Source organism: Tamandua tetradactyla, chromosome 5 (assembly GCF_023851605.1).
Source record: "Tamandua tetradactyla isolate mTamTet1 chromosome 5, mTamTet1.pri, whole genome shotgun sequence".
NCBI classification, from domain to species: domain Eukaryota; kingdom Metazoa; phylum Chordata; class Mammalia; order Pilosa; family Myrmecophagidae; genus Tamandua; species Tamandua tetradactyla.
This window is the reverse complement of record NC_135331.1, coordinates 57,870,325-57,892,574: the sequence shown is the minus strand read 5'-3', so window position 1 is coordinate 57,892,574 and position 22,250 is coordinate 57,870,325. Positions and strand designations below refer to the sequence as shown.

The 22,250-nt window shown below is 39.1% G+C and overlaps 1 protein-coding gene and 1 pseudogene across 10 annotated transcripts in view; both read right to left on the bottom strand.

Annotated features, from left to right (window-relative positions):
* Window positions 1–22,250, bottom strand: part of PPM1L (protein phosphatase, Mg2+/Mn2+ dependent 1L) — a 398,542-nt gene that overhangs the window by 41,816 nt on the left and 334,476 nt on the right. The gene's annotated exons all lie outside the window — the stretch shown is intronic.
* Window positions 2,564–4,144, bottom strand: LOC143682173 (ubiquitin-like FUBI-ribosomal protein eS30 fusion protein pseudogene; annotated as a pseudogene).

Below are 22,250 nucleotides of genomic sequence, written 5' to 3'. Positions count from 1 at the left end.
AATACATCATAAGCTAAAAAGGGATATATATATATAATGGGTAAGAATAACCTCCAGGATAACCTCTGAACTGTTTGAAATCTCTCAGCCACTGACATTTTTTTTCTCATTTCTCTCTTCCCCCTTTTGGTCAAGAGTTTTTCTCAAACCCTTGATGCCAGGTCCTGGCTCATCCTGGGATTTCTATCCCAAGTTGCCAGGGAGATTTACACCCCAGGGAATCATGTCCCACATGGGGGGTGGGGGGCAGTAAGTTCACTTGCCTCATCAGCTTAGAGGAAGAGGGGTCACATCTGAGCAATAAAAGAGGTTCTCTGGAGGGTGACTCTTAGGCCGAATTTTAGTAGGCCTAGCCTATCTTTTGTAGGAATAAGTGTCACAGGGGCGAACCCAAGATCGAGGGCCCAACCTATTGATTTGGTTGTCTCCACTGCTTGCAAAAATATCAGAAATTCTACAAATGGGGAAGTTGAATATTTCTTTCTTTCTCCCCAGTAACCCAAGGGACCTTGCAAATACTTGTTTATTCACTGCCCAAATTACTCTGGGATATATCATGGCATCATACTAACCTGGACAAACCAACAGAACCTCATGCCTTATTCAAGATTCCATGTACTTATGATGTTCAACTAAACTGACCATACAAGTGAAATTAGGAAATGCACTACCCAAAATATAAATTTTGCACCACATAAACATCTGTTCCTTTGGTCTTACACAGAAGACAAAGTTTAAAAATATAGATATCCTTTACTCTGTATTCTGATTTACCTTAGTCCTATCCAGAACAGCTACATTCATATCTCTACTTGAAGTCAGATTCCTTTATCAATTTTTTAAACTGGTCCTGAATGGGGTCTTGCCGACTTTTATAGCTTCAGAGCTCTAATTCTGAATCTCAGGTGCCACATAAATACCTGAAATTTCTGGGAATGACCACGTTATAAACAAACAGGTCAGTATCTCAGAATTTAGAAATAACAGTTACAACTCATGAATATATGTAACTACTGTGAAAGTTTATAATCTAGGATACTTTACAATAGGCCCCAACCTGATAATCCATGGTCTCAACTTCAGTTCACCGAGTTATTATATAATAGTCCATATGAGTGAGGCATGATAATATTTGTCTTTTTTGTTTCTCACATTTCATTCTGACAAACAGTCTTCAAGGTTCATTCACCTAGCTGCATGCTTCACAGCTTCTTTCCTTCTTTTTGTGGCTGGTCAGTATTTCCATTGTATGTATACACCATAGTTCCCTGTTCCATTCCTCAGTCATCGTACCCTTAGGCTGCCTCCATCCATTGAGGATTGTGAAACCTGCCGCCATAGAAACTAGTGTGCAAATGTCTGTTTGTGTCCCCACACTCAGTTCCTTCAGTTATATACTGAAAAATGGAGTTTCAGGATCATATGGCACCCCCACCCCTAGCCTCCAGTGGAACCACCACCCTGCCCTCCAAGGAGCTGCAGCTCTCATTTTCCCTACCAACAGTGAGTAGGCACATCACTTTCTCCACATTTTCTCTAGTACTTATTTCTCTCTGTTCATTCTTAAACACATCAGACAATCCAACTTAAGTTCACCACCATAATCTATCTGAAGACATTTTCTTTGCTTCCACCCCTTCCCCATGTCCCCTGCATGTTGATATTTAGTTCTGGCATCTTTGTTACATTCAGTGGAAGCATATTACAGTGTTACTGCTGACTACAGACCCTAGCTTGCACTGATTGTACTTTTACCCATATACCATCTATTTTCAACGTCCTGCAATATTGACATTCATTTGTTCTCCCTCTGCTCAATGTCTTTCGACAATCTACCTTGCAGATGATTTTTCCTGTATTTGTTCCCCAGGGTTGTTTTTGGTCCCTTTCTTGTCTCATGCTGAACTTCCAAGGATCATCTCATCCACACCCACATTTTCAGCCACCCCCAACTTATGTCTACCAAGTCTGTGTGTCCAACTTCTGAGGCAGGCCTCCTCATTCTGTGGGCCTAAAGGGACCATCAACTCACTATATCAATCAATCCATCAATCCATCAAACAACAGTTAGCTTTAAACTTGCTTCTTTTTCATCCATGTAGCTTGAATCAGAGAATGACATCAACATTTATCCAAATCCACACACCTGGGAATCAACCTTTCCATCTCCCACTAATACCATTGCTAATCACCCAGTAAATCTTGCTAATTCTATCACTTCGCTATCCTGCTTTCCTGTTAGACACTTTCTGATTAAAAGAAGAGTATAGTGGTTAAAAATCACAGGCTTTGGGTCTGAATTCTAGCGTTACTACTTAGTAATTGGGTGGTAATTACTTCAGCCTTTCTAAGTCTTAGATTCTTTATCTGTAAAATGGGGATAACTCCATTTTTCATTTAAACCAGCTAATGCTCAGTTTCTAGGCCATGGGGACCTATTTATACTCTTATGTTATTTTTATTCGACTTCTTATTTCCTTTCGGCTAGACCAGTGCCTGGGAAACTTGAGTATACATGACAGTCACTGAGAGAACTTACTGAAACTCAACTTTCAGGGCTCCTTCCTAGAAAATCTGCACTTCCAACAAGTTCCCAGGTGATGCTGCTGCTGCTGCTCATAGACCTGCACCCTGACTATACCAATAGCCTAAACTAGTCTGTTTTAGTTTCCTTGGCTGCCCAAGCAAATGCTATGCAATGGGTTTGCTTAAACAACAGGAATTTACTAGCTTGTGATTTTGAGGCTAAAAGTCCAAATCAAGACATCATCAAGGTGATGTTTTCTTCTTGAAGACTGGTGCTGTGGGGTTGGCTCCCAGTAATCTTTGGTTTTTGGCTCCTCTGTCACATGGCGATGCACATGTTAGCCTCTCCTGGATTCTCAATTCTCAGGTTCTGTTGAATTTCAGCTTCTTATTTCTCATGGCTTTTACTCTCTCTGTCTGAGTTTCATTCTGCTTATAAAGGACTCAGGGAATGGAACTGAGACCCATCTCGGACAACACCTTAACTGAAGTAACTTCAACGAAACGTCCTACTTACAATGGGTTCACACCCACAGGAATGGATTAAACACTTAAACTTTTCTGGAGTACATACAGCTCCAAACTGCCACAGTCAGCAATCTCCCTATCCCTATCCTATTCCCTCTTTACAATGCTGCCAGACAGCCAGAGCTGTCTTTCTAAAACATAATCTAATCTTTACAGAATAACTGTTTCAGATTCATAATAATTGTTAATCACTTACTATGTGGCCAGACACAGTTCTAAGTGCTTGACATGAATTAATTTAAAGCTCAGAAAAGCTATCATCTCCATTTTATAGATGAGGAACCTAAAACACAGACAGCTTAAGTAACTTATCAAGGGCACAAAGGTAGTAAGTTTCAGAGCCAGAATTTGATACCAGATCCAGCCCTAGGCTTTGGTGCCCAGGATCTTAACTGCTGTACTTATTGTCCATCTGCCCTGACATGTCCCTCTTAAAATCCTCCAGAATTACACAGCCTATGTGACCTTCCAGCCTTTATTCTCACCATTCCCTCCTTACTTCGTTCCCTGAATTCTAACTATTACGAACTGTTTTTATTTTTGACTGGGCTAAGTAGCTTTATTAGAGAAAGCCAGAATAAAAATTCTTTATTAGACAAAGAATTTAAGAGTTGGCATTGAAGCCATTCTTCTTGCCAAAGGTGGGCAGGATACTGACAAAGCACCAGTTGTATTTCATCCATTGCTTAACCCAGTCCATCCTCTTTTTTTTCTTTTTGTCCACCTTGAGAGTCTGACCTCTCACTTTCCCAGCACAGGCTAGGGACCATAAACTTTAGCATCAAGCACGCAGCCAGCAACTTCCACAGTGGTCAGGGCCTCCACCCTACCTGGCCCAGAGTAGCCTCATCCTCCAAAAGCAGGCCTGCTAGGAGCATGGTTTGATCTTCCACATGATGCCCTCCAACACTGCTACATGAGCTGATCTGGGCAACCATACCCTGGGTGATCACCTTGAGGGTATGTAGTTCCCGGAAGCAAACAGTTGCACGTTGGTGACCGAACCATGGTTGCTGCTGCCACTAGGGTGAAGACAGAGCTGAGAAAGAGGAAGGAATGAGGATGCACACGTCCTCACCATCTGCTGCATGCCATGTCACCCACAAACTGATTTTGCATGTACAATTACCCTTGCATAAAACACTACCTTCTTGCCAACTTCTATTCAACCCTTAAAAGCTCAGCTAAGACGTTACTGCTTCTGAGGTCTTCCCAGGTCTTTCCCACCTACTGTGAGGAGCTGACTTGTGGAGTTTTTTCATGTGGAAGTTCATCTAGTGGTTAGCTAACTCTTGGAATACCATGCACTCCTGTCTACTTGTCCAAAGAGTGAGCACCCCCTTCAAGGAAGCTCAGGGACTCTTATCCTTGCACTTGGGAGGCTGATAATGACCATCTCTTAATGAGTGAATGAGAACAATATCTAATGGCATGGTCAGGCCATTTTCTCTTACTTCTTGGCTGGGTTCCTCCTTTGAGCTCTCTCAGGCATCGGCCCAGAATCAGTCTTAATTATATTTCTTTTGAAAAAGACTTTATGTACATTTATTATTGACTATTTCTGTCCTTAATGGAATGTAAATTATAACAAATATCCACATACCTATCATCCAGATTCAATAATTTTTAATATTTCTTATTTATATTCAATCTTTAAAAAAATGTTACAGAAAAACATCTATAGCTACCAATTTCCTAGTAAACCCCAAAAGAAATTTAATCTCAGACAGTTTTTGGTTAGACATAAATTATATTTTAACAAATCTTCACATAGGGGACTACTGGAACATCAGAGTAGGACCCCCCCAAATCTACTCCTTCATAAAAGCAAAGAAAACACTGGCAAAATTGTCAAAATCAACTTTTTTAGAACTCTGGATATTGAATGAAGTCTCACTGCAACTGAAGGAGTGTTTATTCAAGAAAGATAGTTAAAACTTGGTAAGAATACTGAGCTCTGTGGCATTTTAATTTGTCCTATTCCTGTCCCCCTTCCCCAGTTCCAAGGTAGCCTTGAAAACAGCAGCCTGGCAACCACAGTCTGGTAGCCACAGAAAAGGGCAGAATGTGTTTGGAGACCCTCAAAAGCCTCACCTCCAGAGAATTGTCACTATTTGACCTCCAGGCAACTTCTCGGAAAACCCCTATTTGCAAGGCTTGTTATTATTTGACCAAATTAAGAGCTCTCTCAGTAGGAAATCCCTATCACCAGGATATCTGTACAAAATAATTAGCAGCAATTAACATCTCAGCTGCCTGAACTGGGGCAAAAGAAGTTAGCCAAAGCACTTAAGAGGAAGATTTGGGGGATTTGATGTCTATAGGAGGTTTTGATGTGCTCCAGCATATTCCTGGGGAGCTAGAGAGTCACGAGCAGGACTGTGGATATAACCAGGATAGACCTGAAAAGGTCCTAATAACTTATCTCTAGCTGCCCTGAGGAGCTGCACAAGCAAGAAGTGAAAACTATTATGAGATACATAAAGAAACAGGAAAGTATATAGCCCATACACAAGAAAAAAAGCAATTACCAGAAACTGTCCCTGAAAAAACCTAGATGTTGGACTTTGAGCCTAATTTTAAATCAACTTAAATCTCTAAGACTTTAAGCTATTATAAATATATTTAAAGAACTAAAAGAAATCAGACCTAAAGAATTAAAGGAAAGTATAAGAATGATGTCTTATACAATAGAAAATATCATAAAGAGAGAGAAATTATTTTAAAAGAACCAAATAGAAATACTAAAGTTGAAAAGTATAGCAAAAGACATGAAAAATTCAATAGAAGGGTTCAACAGCAGATTGGAGCAGAAAAAAAAAAAAAAAGAATTAGCTAACTTGAAAATAGGTCAATTAAGAGTAACCAGTCTGAAGAACAGAAAGAAAAAAGGACGAAAATAAACTCAACAGAGTCTCAGAGGCCTAAGAGATACCATGAAACAAACCAACACATGCATAACAGGAGTCCCAGAAAGAGACAAGAAAGGGTCAGAAAGGATATTGGAAGAAAAAATGGCCCAAAACTTCCAAACCTTGATGGAAAGCATTAATCTATACATCCTAGTAGCTCAATGAACTCCGAATAGGGTAAACTCAAAGAGATCCACATAGACACATCACAACCAGACTGTGGAAGAGAGAATCCTGAAAGCAGCAAGAGAAAAACAACTCATTACATACAAGTGATCCTCAATGAGATGCACAACTGTTTTCTCAACAGAAACCATGGAAGACAGTGGAACGACATTTTAAAAGTACTAAAATAAAGATGGTCAACCAAGAATTTCATAGTTATCAAAACCAAAAAAAAAGATGAAAGAGAAATTAGGACATTTTCAGATAAATAAAAACTGAGAAAATTTGCCACTAGAAGCCCTGCCCCACAAAAATTCTAAAGGAATTCTTTTAGGCTGAAATGAGAGAACATTGGGAAATAACTTGAATCCACATGAAGAAATAAAAAACACCAGTAAATGTCATTAAATAGGTACATATAAAAGGCAATACAAATGTAATTTTGTTTGTAACTCTTTTCTTCTCCCATCTGATTATATGATTAAAAAGACAAATGCAAAAAACAATATGTATAGGGCAATGGTGGCTTAGTGGCAGAGTTCTTGCCTGCCACGTCAGAGACCCAGGTTTAATTCCTGGTGCCAGCCCATGTAAAAAAAAAAAAAAAAAAATCCAATATATATAAAACTGTGCTGATGGACTTATAATAAATATAATTATATATAATATATATAATTTGATTGACAACAATAGCCTAGGGCTTGGGGTGGGGGTGGGGGCTGGGGAACAAATGCTAAAAGGCATTGTTTTCTTTTATGGGTGAAAAAATGTTTTAAAATTAAATAGGGGAGGCCTCTAGAAGCTGGAAGAAACAAGAACACATTCTCCCTCAGAGCCTCCAGAAAAGAACATTCCCTGTGAACACCTTGATTTTAGCCCAGTGAGACTTGTAGTGAACTTATGACTTTCAGAATTAGAACTCACCTTTACCTTATTTCCAAAAATTCATGTATGGATTCTTTATTTCTCCATTCTTCCTAATGATAGACTTCATCCCATATACACTGTGATTTTCAGAGACTGGTGTATTGATTTAGTAAAGGGCTGGGGAAAATGTATGCAAGAGCATAAAATCTAAGCTTCCACCTGGGCAGGGTAACAGATGCTTTGGAAACTCCCTTTGGTATAACAGATACCTAACATAATGTGAAAATCGAATTCAGGTTAATGTAAGGGCAATATCAATTCACTGAGCCAAAGGCTTCAGGGAAAACGCTGTCCAACATTTGCAGCCTCAAAGTTGAAGAGATGACTTAAAGAGTATAATTTGTGAATTTGCCAATTGTTTTTCCATTAAATAGCATCATACAATAAAAGTAGTAATTAATTTTTTTTAAACTACATAGTGGTGAAGGTTGCACAACTCTGAATATACTACAAACCACAGAACTGTATACTTGAAAAGGATGAAATTTATGGTATGTGAATTATATATCAATAAATGTGTTATATATAGAAAAACAATAAGCACCCACACTTCAGATTACTCTGGCATCTCCTGAGACTTTAGTAATCCCTACTGAGAAATAAATTAGATATCCACATCCATTCCTTTGGAAAACTAAATCTGACAAGAGTAATAATCTTGTAAATTAGAAGCTAAACATTCCAGCTAGGAATATGCGATGAGTTTCCCTTTTTTTTTTTTTGTATACTATTTGGTGGGGGTCTGCGCTGGTTTAAAAGAATTTCTGTACCCTGGAAAAGCCATGTTTTAATCCTAATCCCATTTTGTAAAGGCAGCCATTTCTTCTAATCCCTATTCAGTACTGTATGTTTGAATCTGTAATTAGATCATCTCCCTGGAGATGTGACTCAATCAAGAGTGGTTGTTAAACTGGATTAGGTGGAGACATGTCTCCATCCATTCAGGTGCGTCTTGATTAGTTTCTTGGAATCCTATAAAAGAGGAAACATTTTGGAGAAAGGGGGAGATTCAGAGGGAGCAGAGAAGAATAACAGAGCCAGGAGAAAGTCACAACAGAAAACGCCTCAGAACCACAAAGCAGAGAGTCCACCAGCCAGCAACTTTTGGAGATGAAGAAGGGAAATGCCTCCTGGAGAGCTGGAGAGGAAGCTAGCAGATGAAGTTAGTTAAATGGAGAAGGAGAATGCAAAGGATTGCAGCATCAGTAGTAGAGGTTCTACAATTAAAGCTTGGATAGCAAAATGATCTAAAATTTCCCCTTTGAGAAATGAAATGAATTAAGAGGACCTTTATGTGAAATCTTACACAGCACAGTCAGGAAAACTAATTCCTAAATAAAAGAATGCTTTTGGGAGCAGCCTCTTCATCTTCTAAATGTTTCTCCCATAGAGGCATCAAGCAATTCATTTCTGAGCACTGGTAAAGGAACAGCAATAAAGAACATCCAACCCTTGAGCCAAAAGTCAAGATTAAACTCAAGATATTATATATATATTAAGTTTTAAAAAATCTATCACCTGTGTCCAAGTGATTGGACATATATTTGGGATTTTAAAAAGCAGGAGAAAAGACTGATTTAGTTCTGTGCTTGCTTTTCCTCAACTCTGACCCATGGATGTTGATAGGACCCTATTTTTACCTGAAAATCTAAACATTGTAAACAAATTCCTTTTGATGGACGCAGCTTATTTTCACGCAATTCATCTGAATCTGTCTTTAGTTAAAATTGCCCAGGTGTGCTGTAGCTATCTAGAGATCTGCTGTAAAAGCAGATTATCTACATCCTATTTAACATGGTCATTTCTAAATGTGAGACACGGTACAGATGTAAAATATTCTAATTATAAAACTCTGGTAGCATCAACCACAGAAACAGCTGCAGGCATTAGTGATAAGTAGTTGTTTTGTACTCCTGCCACTTTTAATGGGGCTGCTATTCAGGGTGGCATTTCTGAAATCATATCCAACCGACTATTAGGACAAACAAATTCTATCGGAACATAAAACCCAAAAGAAATCTTCAATGTCCTGGCTCAGACTTACAGAGAAATGCAGACCTAAACGTCCAATCAGTTTCCTCTACTACCTGCTTTCCTTCTACTTAATGATTCACAAATCTCTAAAAAAGACTCTCATCATTTCTGAACTGCAATTTAGTGATTTAAACAGAGTGAGGATTTCAACCTCTATTGAAAGCAAAAATTTTATTAATATAGGAGGCTGATGAGCGCTCATGAGAGAATGGAGAAAGCAGGTGTGCGGCAACAGGAAAAGGAAGAATTCCAGCATAATCACCTTTTCTCTTTCACCTTTTAACTGCCTGTCTGAGAGCACAGAAAATACCATGTGGTAATTTGTCTCCACTACTAAACAGTGAGCTCCTTAAAGAAAAAGATTATGGTTTCTTTATCACTACAGGCACAGGACATGGCACAGTAGTTGCCCTGTAAATGTTTGTGGCTGGCAGGTAGGAGGCAGAAAGAGAGGGAAGGAGGGAGGAAGGAAGCTGACTTGTGTTCTCTAGTGGCTGGTATTACAGTTGCACGGGATGAAGGCTTTTCTTGGGGAGAAGTGGGGAGAGGGGAGAAAGGGAGGAGGAAGCTCAAGGATTGTAAGCTTTAAACTATGCTAATCTTCTTTCTTTTTCATGATGAAAGAGGGTATCAACTTGGGCCAGGACCCAGAAACTGATAAATTTATAGAAACATGAGGAAAGGGAAGAAAGGAGAGGCCAAAATGGGTGGGCAGCTGGGGCTCCTTAGCAGTTAGATACCATAATAGGGGGTGTGTTCGTTTCCATTGCTGTGCGACAGGTGACCACAGATTTGGCAGATTAAAACACCACAAATTTATTATCTCACAACATTGATGGGTTAGAAGTTTGGGCTGCCATCAAGGTGTTGGCTGCACTGTGGATCTTATTTGGAGCTCAATGTCTCCTTCCAAGATCATTCAGGATGTTGGCAGAATTCAGTGCTTTGCAGTTATAGAACTGAGGTTCCTATTTTCTTACAGGCTGTTCGCAGGGGACCCCACTCTCAGCTCCTAGAGATGCCCTCCTGGACAGTTCCTAACCAAATGGTCTTCTCCATCATGGAGGTAAAAGGCAGCAATAGAAACTTATATAACATAGGGTCATCATCACAGGAGTGACTACTCCATTACCGTGTTCATATGACAAGCTAATCAAGGGAGCCACTAGCCCAACACATTCACAGTCCCTCCCACACTCACAGCGAGGGAATTATATAGGATATGTACACCAGCAGGGCTCTCTGAAGATTCTGACTACCAAAAAGTAGGTTTTGACAAGTGCCAAAGGAGGACTATTGGATTCATCACTTTAATAGACAAAAGTATAGATTCATTTTCCTTGTAGTTATTCCAGATTTTTATTATTAGCCATTAAGAGGATATCTGTGACTGAAGGTCAGGAATCCATAAACTTACTGTGCTGGTTTGAAAGGAAGCATGCCCCCTAAGAAAAGCCATGTTTTAATATAAATCCCATTTCATAAAGGTAGAATAATCTCTATTCAATACTGTATGTTTGAAACTGTAATGAGATCATCTCCCTGATTGATGAGATTTAGTTAAGCATGGTTGTTAAACTGGATTAGGGGATGGCATGTCTCCACCTGTTTGAGTGGGTCTTGATTAGTTCCTGAAGTCCTATAAAAGAGGAAACATTTTGGAGAATGAGAGACGCAGAGAGGGCAGAGAATGCCGCCACACCACGAAGCAGAGAGTCCACCAGCCAGTGACCTTTGGAGATGAAGAAGGAAGATGCCTCCCGGGGAGCTTCATGAAATAGGAAGCCAGGAGAGAAAGCTAGCAGATGACGCCGTATTTGCCATGTGCCCTTCCAGCTGAGAGAGAAGCCCTGACTGTGTTTGCCATGTGCCATCTCACTTGAGAGACAAACCCTGAACTTCATCGGCCTTCTTGAACCAGGGTGTCTTTCCCTGGATGCCTTTGATTGGACATTTCTATAGACTTGTTTTAATTGGGACATTTTCTCGGACTTAGAACTGTAAACTAGCAACTCATTAAATTCCCCTTTTTAAAAGCCATTCCGTTTCTGGTATATTGCATTCCAGAAGCTAGCAAACCAGAACACTTACTTATGGACGAATTCCAGGTAAATGAGAAACTTGAGCAATGGAACTCTGGTCAATTGCCTGGAGGTTGTAGGGCATGAAACTTCTCTTTCCACACCAAAAAAATTAAAATCCTTTGTTTTTTCTAGCAAGGATTCCCAATTTAACAAAAACATCAGTTAAGCACCATAATATGAAAAGGAACCTAAGGACTGTATGAAAGCAGTGCAAAATGAGTCACCCCTAAGGATGCATGTCAGTATAACTGGAAAGCCTCTGCATGCTCTTCTCTGAACACATCCTGATGTCTTTATCATCGTTCGCTTTTGTTTATAGTTTAATCACACACAGATGGCTGTTTTAACTTTACATAAATGGATACTTTTGAATGTAGTCTTTAACTTGTCCTTTTAATTCAACATTATATTCTTGAGCTTCATCCATGTTGATGTATGTAGCCATAACTTATTCATTTTCACTGATGTATAGTATTCCATTGTTTGTGTATGCAACATTTTATTTATCCATTTTCCTGCTGATGAATATTTGACTTATTCCAATTTTTCCCTAATTGTAAATAAACAGCTATGAATGTTCTTGTACATATTTTTGATACAAATATAAACATTTCTCTAAAAGTATTTTATACCTATAAAACATTTTTTAGAGAATTTAAAAGCATAAAAATATCCTATATATTTTAGAGGGGATCTGCTGTATTATGGGACATGCACAGTTTCAACTTTACTAGAAAATGCCAAATTATTTTCCAAAGTGATTCTACCAAATTGCATGCTCAGTTGCAGAACTCTTGTTATTCTACTTCCTCAGGAATACTTTATATTACTGATGTTTTAACTTTTGCCAATGTGATATGTAGTGATTTTAATTTGCATTTTTCTGATGAATAAGGAGGTTGAGTTTCTTTTTAAGGGACATTCCTATTTTCTCTTCTCTGAAATATGATTTCATGTTAAAGTCAGGTTTCTTTAATCAGCATTATCAGAAATAAAGCTGATATTTTGATTACTACTTTACTGTCCTCTATGCCTTAATTCTCAGTTGCTTATGAATTTAAGACAGAAAGAAATGGGATTATTTTAGATGTGCTGCTAAAGAAATAGTGAACAAATATACGACAACAAGAGTTCAGGACTCATGTACATATTCAAATATTTTCAAGTGTCAGGATATTAGAGTACAAATTTGAGTTAAATGATGGCTTATTTTTGCTAGGCTTATCACAACTTTTTATAGTTAGCTTGGCTAAAATTTCAGAGATTAAACCCAACTTGCTGTATGACATCAGCTTGCTAATTTGGTTCTGTGGTCCTAGTAGTGGACAGAGATCCCATAGTATATGCACACCAAATATGAGATGGCTGACTGATGATGAGATAATGGCAGGTAATACAAACTACTCAAATTTGTTTGTGAATTTGTTCTCTAAATAAAACATTTACTGCTAACTGGTGCTTTTATTCTGTTTTACTTCAGAATTAATTTCCATGCTTATGGTATCTAAAATTCAGTTACTGACCTTATCAAGAAGTATCTAAAACTTAGCAGTTAAAAAATTAGAATTGCCAATGATGTCACTATTATTTTTCCAATGCAATTTTATTGAGATATATTCAGATATATAATCATCCAAAGTGTACAATCAGTGGTTCACAGTATCATCATATAGTTGTGCATTCATCACCACAATCAATTTTTGCACATTTTCATTATCCCAAGAAAATATAAAAATGAACATTTAAAACATCCTATATCCCTTATCCCCAGCTATTATTTATTTATTTTTTTGTTTTATTTCTTACTCATCTGTCCATACAATGGACAAAGGGAGTGTCAATCACAAGGATTTCACAATCACAAGGCCACACCATGAAAGCTATATGTGATACAGTCATCTTCAAGAATCAAGGCTACTGGATTATAGTTCGACCATTTCAAAGATTTCCTTTTAGCTATTCTAAAAGACAAAAATTAAAAAGGGATATCTATATAATGCATCAAATAACCTCCAGAATGACCTCTTAATTCTATGTGAAATCTCTCCTCCACTGAAACTTTGTTTCATTTTTCTTCCCCCTCCTGGTCAAGAAGTGCCAGTCTGGAACTATTATGCACCGCAGAAGAGCCATGTTTTAATCCTGACCCTTCATGTGGGACGAGAGCTATTATTTTAGGGAGGAAACCTCTGATTAGATTGCTTCTATGACCACTGACTCACTCAATTCTGGGTGTGACTTTTTGATTAGATGGAGATGTGACTCCACCCATTCAGGTTGCGTCTTGATTAGTTTACTAGAGTCCTTTAAAGGGAGAAATATTTCTTTTCTTTCTTTTTTTTTTTTTACATGAGCAGGCACCAGGAATCGAACCTGGGTCCTCTGGCATCGCAGGCAAGCATTCCTGCCTGCTGAGCCACCGTGGCCCACCCTGAGAAATATTTAGAAACCACAGATGCAGACACAGACAAAGATGTGTGAAGAAGCATCAGGAACTGAGAGAGCCGACAGAAGCTAGATAGGAACCAGAGCGACATAAACATAGATATTTGGAGATGCATGGAGTGCTGACAGAGAGAGCAGATGCCTAGACACAGAAGTGTGGAGATGCAGAGCTCAGCAGATGTCACCATGTGCCTTCCCAAGAGATGCTAAGGAAACCAGAACCCAGAGTTTTGCCCCAGAGAAGCTAAGTAAAGGCCCACAGACACTTAGTGAGGAAACCACTGGAATTGGAAGCACAAAGCAATGAACTGTGAGCAGTTCCTCAGATGCTGGCCACAGGCCTTCTAGGCTGACAGAGAAATCCCAGATGCCATTTGGACTTTCTTGAGTCAAGGTATCTGTAGGAGCCAGGGTTAATGGAAAACCTGCAGAATTTATTGGGCACAACTGGCTTCAGAGTGGCATTGGCAGTAAACTGTGGAGACTGCTATCTGCTTAATTGGAGGACAGTCTGAGAGGGAGAGAATGTTTGTTTTTTCTTAAGCCCCAAGATCTTGTTAGCTATCTCTTGTATGTAGGGAGTAATATACTGATAAGTAGGTACTCTGTTTTTTCATGAAATGTATGCATGCTTTTAGTCACCTAAACCCTGCAGTATATAAGCAGGAACTAGTTAAGAATAAAGTTGTTTGTTGTCTGTTATGGCTAAGCTTCAGACCCCCTGAACCTGTCTGTCTCTTTCTTTCTTTCTGGCTTTCTTTCTTTCTTTCTCATCATTCCTTAATATTGTTCAAGCTCCATTTCATAGGAAGCAACAGGTATCTTTTTCTGGATGCCTTAGTTTGGACATTTTTATGGCCTTAGAACTGTAAACGTGTAACTTAATAAATCCCCTTCCTAAAATCCAACCCATTTCTGGTATTGCATTCCAGCAGCATTAGCAAACTAAAACAATTTTCACACCAGAAGTGGGGTGTTGTGGTTTGCAAATACCAAACATGTTGGAATGTCTTTTTAAATGGATAGGGGGAAGATTCTGGAAGAATTGTGAGGAGCTTCATAGAGAAAACCTAGATTGCTTTGAAGAGACCGCTGGTAGAGATACAGACTCTAAAGATACTTCTGATAAGGCCTTAGCCAGAAATGATGCATGTGTTATTGCAAACTGGAAGGAAGGTGATTCTTATCTTAAAGTGGTGACAAATTTTACAAAACTGACTACAGTACTTGACTGAAGGCAGAATTTAAAGTTACGAACTTGGATACTCGGCAGAAGAGATTTCCAAACTAAATGCAGAAAATGCAGCCTGGCTTCTCCTTGCAGCTTACAGTAAAATGTGACATGAAAGAAATAAGTTGAGAATTGAACTCTTGGGTGTGCACACACAAACAACAACAAACAAAGAAACAAACAAACAAAAAACCAGGAATTGGTGGTCTGCAAAATTCTGGGCTTTGAGAAAGGGAGACCCCAGCAATTAGTGCCCCAAGTGAGGATTTAACTCAGCATGGAACTAGTCAGCCATTTCAGAAAAAGCCAGAATTGGAAATGGAGTTATCCAGAAAGGATTTATGGAAGACCCTATTATCTGATAGGTAAGATCCATGTATACTGCACAGAAAACCAACAAGTTTCTTATGAGACCTGTATAAACAGAACCACTGCCAGTCTGGACTAAAAAGGATAGGAAAGGGACAAATTGAAGAAAAAATTACTTCAAAGGCAGATCCATGGAAGCTAAGGATTGAAGCTGAGAAATCTCAGGCCAGGAGAGTGTACCCAACCATGCACTTGGAGAAGGTGAGTCTGCCCCAAAGGCAGAGGGCGGGCCATCCGCCTAGACGTTCAGGAAGAGTTTTGGTGTTCCAGGCCTCAGAGAAGGTAGGGCACATGTCTTGGAGATTGAGAAGAGCCTTGCTGCTGTCTTATTGTTCTGAGGGGGTTATGTGTGTGCTTAGAGATAGCAGAGAACCCAGGTGCTGCCATGATGCTTGGAGAAGGTGGAGGCAAGAAAAAGGCAGTCTTCTCAAAGTTCCCAAGGTTGCAACCCACACCCCAGCATTTGGAGAGAACAGTGCCACTGTGTAGGCCCTTGGAAAAGGTGGGAGTGCTGCCTTCTAATGCCTGAAGATGAATGCCTCTCAGACTTTGAAATCTAATGGAGCTTGCCCTGTCAGTTTTTGAAACTATTTAGGTCCAGGGGCCCTGGTTTTCCTTCCAATCTCCCATTATGGTAATGGGATCGTTTATCCTATGACCATCCTTCCTTTGTATATTGGCAGCAGATAACTTGTTCTGAGTTTTACAGGTCCAGAGGCAGAGGGAAATTTTGCCTTAGGAAAGACCATGCCTCTAACTGATCTTGATGAGATTTTGTACAGGTTTTGACTATGAACTGTATTTGTACTGTTACTGAGATGCTTTAAGGCTTTTGTAACATTGTAATCGAATGAATGTATTTTGTATATGGAAAGAACATGTTTTTGGGGGGTTTAGAGTGTGGAATGTGCTGGTTTGAAACTGCTATGTACCCCAGAAAAGCCATGTTCTTTTTCCTCATCCAATCTTGTGGAGACAGACCCATTGTTTAGGGTGGAACCTTTAGATTAAGTTGTTTCCATGGAGATGTGACCCACCCAATTGTGGGTAGGGCCCTTTGATTAGGTGGTTTCCATGGAGATGTGTCTCTGCCCATTTAAGGTCAGTCTTAATCGGCTTACTAGAGTCCTTTAAGAGGAAACCTTTTTGGAGAAAGCTCAGAGCTAACACACAGAATACAAAAAAAATAAAAACACCCTTGGGGAAGCTGTTTGAAACCAGAAGGCAGAGGACCAGCAGACACCAGCCTTATGCTTTTCTAGATGAGCCTTTCTTGAGTGAAGCTATCTTTCTCTGGATGCCTTAGTTTGGACATTTTTACAGTCTTAGAATGTAAACTTGTAACTTATTAAATTTCTTTTGTAAAAGCCAATCAATTTCTGGTATATTGCATTTCTAGCAGCATTAAAAACTAAAACAGAAGGCTTTCTCAATCCCGTGATGCCAATGCCAGGTTCATTCCCAGGAGTCATGTCCCACATTGTCAGGGAGATTTCTACCTCTGGGTCATGTCCCACATAGTGGGGAGAGTAGTGGGTTTACTTTCACAGTTAGCTTAGAGAGAGAGGCCACATCTGAGTAACAAAAAAGGTTCTCTGGAGGTGACTCTTGGGTATGATTTTAAGTAGACTGAGTGTCTCCTTTGCAGGAATAAGTTTCATTAAGGGGAAGCCCCAAGATTGAGGACTTGGCCTATTAAATTTGTAGTATTTATTCAATGCTTACAAGAATATCAGGAATTCTCGAGTTGGGTGGGGAAGTTTAATATTTCCACTTTTTTTCCTAGTCTCTCAAGGGGACTTTACAAATTTTTAAAAATTATCTGCCCAGATTAGTCAGGGATGTATTGGGGCATCATACTAAGCTGAACAAACCAACAAGATCTCACTCCCTGTGCTGGTTGAGAGGATGTATGTCCCCTAGAAAAGCCATGTTTTAATCAAAATCCCATTTTGTAAAAGCAGAATAATCCCTATTCAATACTGTATGTTTGAAACAGTAATCAGATCATCTCCCTGGAATTAAGGGACATTTTCATCTCTTCTGCAAAGAAAGAAGAGGAAAAAAATGAATAATAATATTAAAAACTAAAATTAAAAGGAGAAACAACAGCAACACCAGAGAGAATCCCATATTCCTCCCTTTTATCCCCTTTTTATTGACATACAGCTTTGGTATATTGTGTTTGTTACATTTAATGGAAGTATATTACAATGTTACCGTTAACTATGGATCCCAGTTTGCACTGATTGTATTTTTAATATATACCATCCCAAATTCAACACCTGACAATGTTGACATTCCTTCGTACTCCCTCATGTTTGAACATTCTTATATTTGTACATTTAATCTCCATCATTGTGTGCTCTAGATTTCACTGAGTTGTACAGTCTCAATCTTTATCTTCTATCTTTCCTTCCAGTGTCGTACATGCCTCTAGCCTTCCTCTGCAAACCATACTCACACTCACCTTTTTTCCGTGTACTTGCAATAGTGTGCTACCATCAGATAGGATTGTGCTGTCCATTATGGATCTTTACAATCAGTTCTGTTTGACATTCTGTATTCCTTCAGCATCAAATGCCCAATCTCTGCCCTCTATCTCCTGCAACCTGTGTTTTCAACTTTAACTCTCAAAGTTTGCTCATTATTGTTAGTTCATATTAGTGAGACCATACAGATTTTATCCTTTGTTTCTGGCTCAATGTAATGTCCTGAAAGTTAATCCACATAGTTACATGTGTCATGACTTTATTCTGTACCCTCACTAATAGTCTTCTATACTCTTCTCCAAACATCTCTCTCCTGTCTTTTTGTATCTGCCTGTAGTGTTCTCCTTAGTATTTCTTGTAGAGCAGGTCTCTTATTCACAAATTCTCTCAGTTCTGCTTGTCTGAAAATATTTTAAACTCTCCCTCATTTCTGAAGGACAGCTTTGTCAGATATAGAATTCTTGGTTGGCAGTTTTTCCTCTATCAATATCTTAAATATATCATACCATTACCTTCTTGCCTCCATGATTTCTGCTGAGAAATTCACACATAGTCTTATCAAACTTCCCTTGTACATGATGATTGCTTTTCCCTTGCTGCTTTCAGAATTTTATGTCTTTGACATTTGTAAATCTAACTAGTAAGTTTCTTAAAGTAGATCTATTTGGATCTGTTCTGTTTGGGATATGTTGTACTTCTTGGATCTGTAATTTTACATCTTTCATAAGAGATGGGAAATTTTCAGTGATTATTTCATCCATTATACTTTCTGCCCTTTTTCCTTCTCTTCTCCTTCTGGGACACCCATAACACGTATATGGGTGTGCTTCATGTTGTCATTCAGTTCCCTGAGATCCTGCTCATATTTTCCCATTCTTTTTTCCTATCTATTTTTTGCATGTAGGATTTCAGATGCCCTGTCTTCTAGTCACTAATCCTTTCTTCTAGCTCTTCAAATCTGCTATTGTAAGTCTCCACTGTGTTTTTCAGCTCTTCTGTGCCTTTCATTCCCAAAAGTTCTGCCATTTGTTTTTCAAGCTTTTGAGCTCTTTTTCCTGGTCACCCAATGTCTTCTTTATATCCTTCATCTGTTTTGCAACATCTTCCCTTAATTCACTGATTTGACTTAGCATGTTTGTTTGAACATTTTTAATTAGATGTTTCAACTCCTGTATCTTGTTTGAAGTGTTAGTTTGTTCCTTTGACTGGGTCATATATTCGTTTTTCCTAGTATGACTTGTAATGTTTTGCTGGCATCTAGGCATATGATTTTCCTCTTTGTTTTTTCCTTGGATGGGCAGGCACTGGGAATCAAACCTGGGTCTCCAGCATAGCAGGCAAGAATTCTGCCACTGAGCCTCCGTTACACCGCCCAACATCTGATTTTCTTGATTAATTTTTCTAGAAATCATTTTTACTCTTTTACTTAGTTCTTTCTAGTTGGTTGACTATGTTCTCTATCTGTTCTTTGGCATTCGGTTAAAACTTATTCTAGACCTCAAGCACAGTTTCTGTTGAACAGAATTTTTCAGCTCTTGCCCCATTTATATGGAACCTTATTATTATTTTTTTTGGAGGGTCTCTAAAGCAATCATATTTTCCCAGACAAGACAGGCCCAGGTGTCAGGAGGAGGTTATAATCAGGATCAAGTTTCCCTGAAGATGAGACCCAGCATGTTGTCAGGCCTCTGGTTTCTGTGCTTTTCCTATCCTGCCCAGCAGATGGGGATTGTCATCCCACAGCTATAAGCCAGTATAAAGTGGTGGTGCCTTTAAGTCTTAGCAGATCCTGTCCCTGCCAGGAGCATGGCTGAGACAGAGGCTGAGGTAGAAGGCAAACTTAAGCTGTTTCTGTTTTCCAGCCCCTGGGGTCTGAATTCTCTGAATGAGGGCTGCTACTTGAGCTGGGCCCACTCCCCCTTTTCTTGGGGAAGGTAAGCCCTATAGGGAATTATTTCCTTACTTGACTAGTTATTTTGTCTCTCATACCTCTCTTAACTCCACCTTGCTTGGAGTGGCGCTGACAACTGAAAATGCCAGAGGCTTTTTCTAATAAGCTACTTAGAATAGTTAAAAAAACAAAAAAACAAAAAAACATGCACACAAAAATAAATCTCTTTTCAGAGCCAGTCCCCAGTGCCCAAGGTTTGCCAGTCAAGAGCCAGAGTTAGTACCTGGCTCTATGTGACCCTTTTCTTGGGTCACAGCCTCTTCCCAGTATTCTGAGCTTAGATGACTCTGAAAGCCTTATTTTGTTTGTTTGCTTGTTTTTTCCATAGCCTTGCCTCCTCTTTGCCAAGCTCAGAGTTCCTTTTCTGCTTGCTCTGGATTTCTTTTTATTTTGTGAAATATAACATATATACAAAAAAGCAATAAATTTCAAAGTACATTTTAAGAAGTAGTTATAGAACATATTTTAAAGTATGGTATGGGTTACAGTTCCATGTTTTTTGTTTTTTCTTCTAGTTGCTCCAAGACACTGGAGACCCACAGAAATATCAATATGATGATTCAGCAGTCGCAGTCATAGGTTAAATCCTATCTTCTCTGTTATACTCCTCTTTCTCTTTAAATAACATATATACATAAAAGTAATAAATTTCAAAGTACATCACAACAATTAGTTGTAGAACAGATTTCAGAGTTTGGTATGTCACAATTTCACAATTTTAGGTTTTTATTTCTAGTTGCTTTAAGGCACTGGAGCTAAAAGAAATATCAGTATAATGATTCAGCACTCATACTCATTTACTAAACATGACCTTCTCTGTATAACTCCACCATCACCTTTGATCTTTCTCTCACTCTTTACCAGTTTTGGAGCTATGGCCATTCTAACTTTTTCATGTTGGAAGGGGCTGTCAACAATATGCAATAGGGAGACAGAACCAGGTGATGTTCTGGAGAGGCTGGGCCCTCTAGATTTCAGGACTTATCTTGTCCAGGGACCCATCTGGAAGTCGTAGGTTTCTGGAAAGTACCCTAGTGCCTGGGACCTTTGAGGAATCTTACATAATACCCTAGGTGTTGTTTACAGGAATGGTTTTGGTTGGGGGTTGGCAAATTATGATAGTAGCAATGTCTAACTGCAGCTTGCTTAAGAGTGACCTACAGAGTTGCCTCATGACTCTATTTGAAGCCTCTCAGCCACTGATGCCTTATTTGTTACACTTCTTTTCCCCCTTCTGGTCAGGATGGCATTGTTGATCCCATGGTGCCAGGGCCAAACTCATCCCTGGGGTCATCTCCCATGCCACCAGGGAGACTTTCACCCCTGGGTATCATATCCCATGTAGGGGGGAGGGCAATGGTTTCACTTGCAGAATTTGGCTTAGAAAAAGAGAGGCCACATCTGAGCAACAAAAGAGGTCCTCCAGAGGTGATTCTTAGGCGTGACAATAGTTAGGCTAAACTTCTCTACTACATACATAGGCTTCGCAAGAACAAGCCTCAAGTTCAAGGGCTTGGCCTACTGATTTGGGTGTCCCTAATGTTTAATATACTATCTGGCATTTGAGTATCTGCTTAATATACTCTGGGACGTATCTAGGTATTATATTTAACTATACAGGCTTGAAGACTCTCATTCTTATTCTGGGCTCCCTGTGTTTGCATTGTTTAAATGATCTATTCAGACAAGTTGAGTTAAGAGTGTGTGCTACTGAAAACTTATGTTATAGACAAAATAACTCCTTCTTCCTTTGGTCTCAAAGAGTAGGTGAAGTTCTAAAATATAGGTAATACCTTCCTTACCCCTGTATTCTGAATTACCTTAATCCTAACCTGATATGCTTTGTTCTTATCTCTAAATACCAGGTTTATACATATATAAAACAGCCCCTCAATATCCAGAATTAACAATTACCACTCCACACTAAATATGACTGCTATAAGAGCTTACAGTCTAGGCTCCAGTTTTCTTATAAGTATTTTCTAAGTGAGATCATATATTTACTCTTGCTCTGGATTTATCTGTGCTTGGTGCTTGTATTCAGTAGTCCAAATTTGTTAATTAAAACCACAATTGGAGCTTGGCTGAGCTACCTTCCCTTGCTTCTAGTAGTGACTGCTTCTTTTTCCCATAGGGAAGTGTCTCCAACACAGCATGCCATGTCAGTGGAGGATAACCACCAGCCTCCACAGTTTGGGGCTTTACTTATAGTTCTGCACTGGGATCTCAGCCTTTCCACCCATTCCAGACTGGTATATGTTGTGAATGCAGTCATGGATGTCCCCCAGGCAGCTATTCCAGATGGTTCCTGCCTATTTACTAGCTGCTCTAGAGGACTAACTAAATTCTACACCTCCCTGGCCACCATCTTACTCTGCTTACCTCTCACCAATGATATCTTAATTTGGATGGAGATTTTAGTCATCATGTCATTTAAAACTGATAGAATCAATTGACTAAATTCATCAACTAATCTTGTCTATTTCACTGTTTCCCAAAATAGTTTCCATGGAATTCCACTTCAACTGGATATAAGCATGGTATTATAAAATACCAAGTTACCAAAGTTAAATGAGTGTCTGTTCC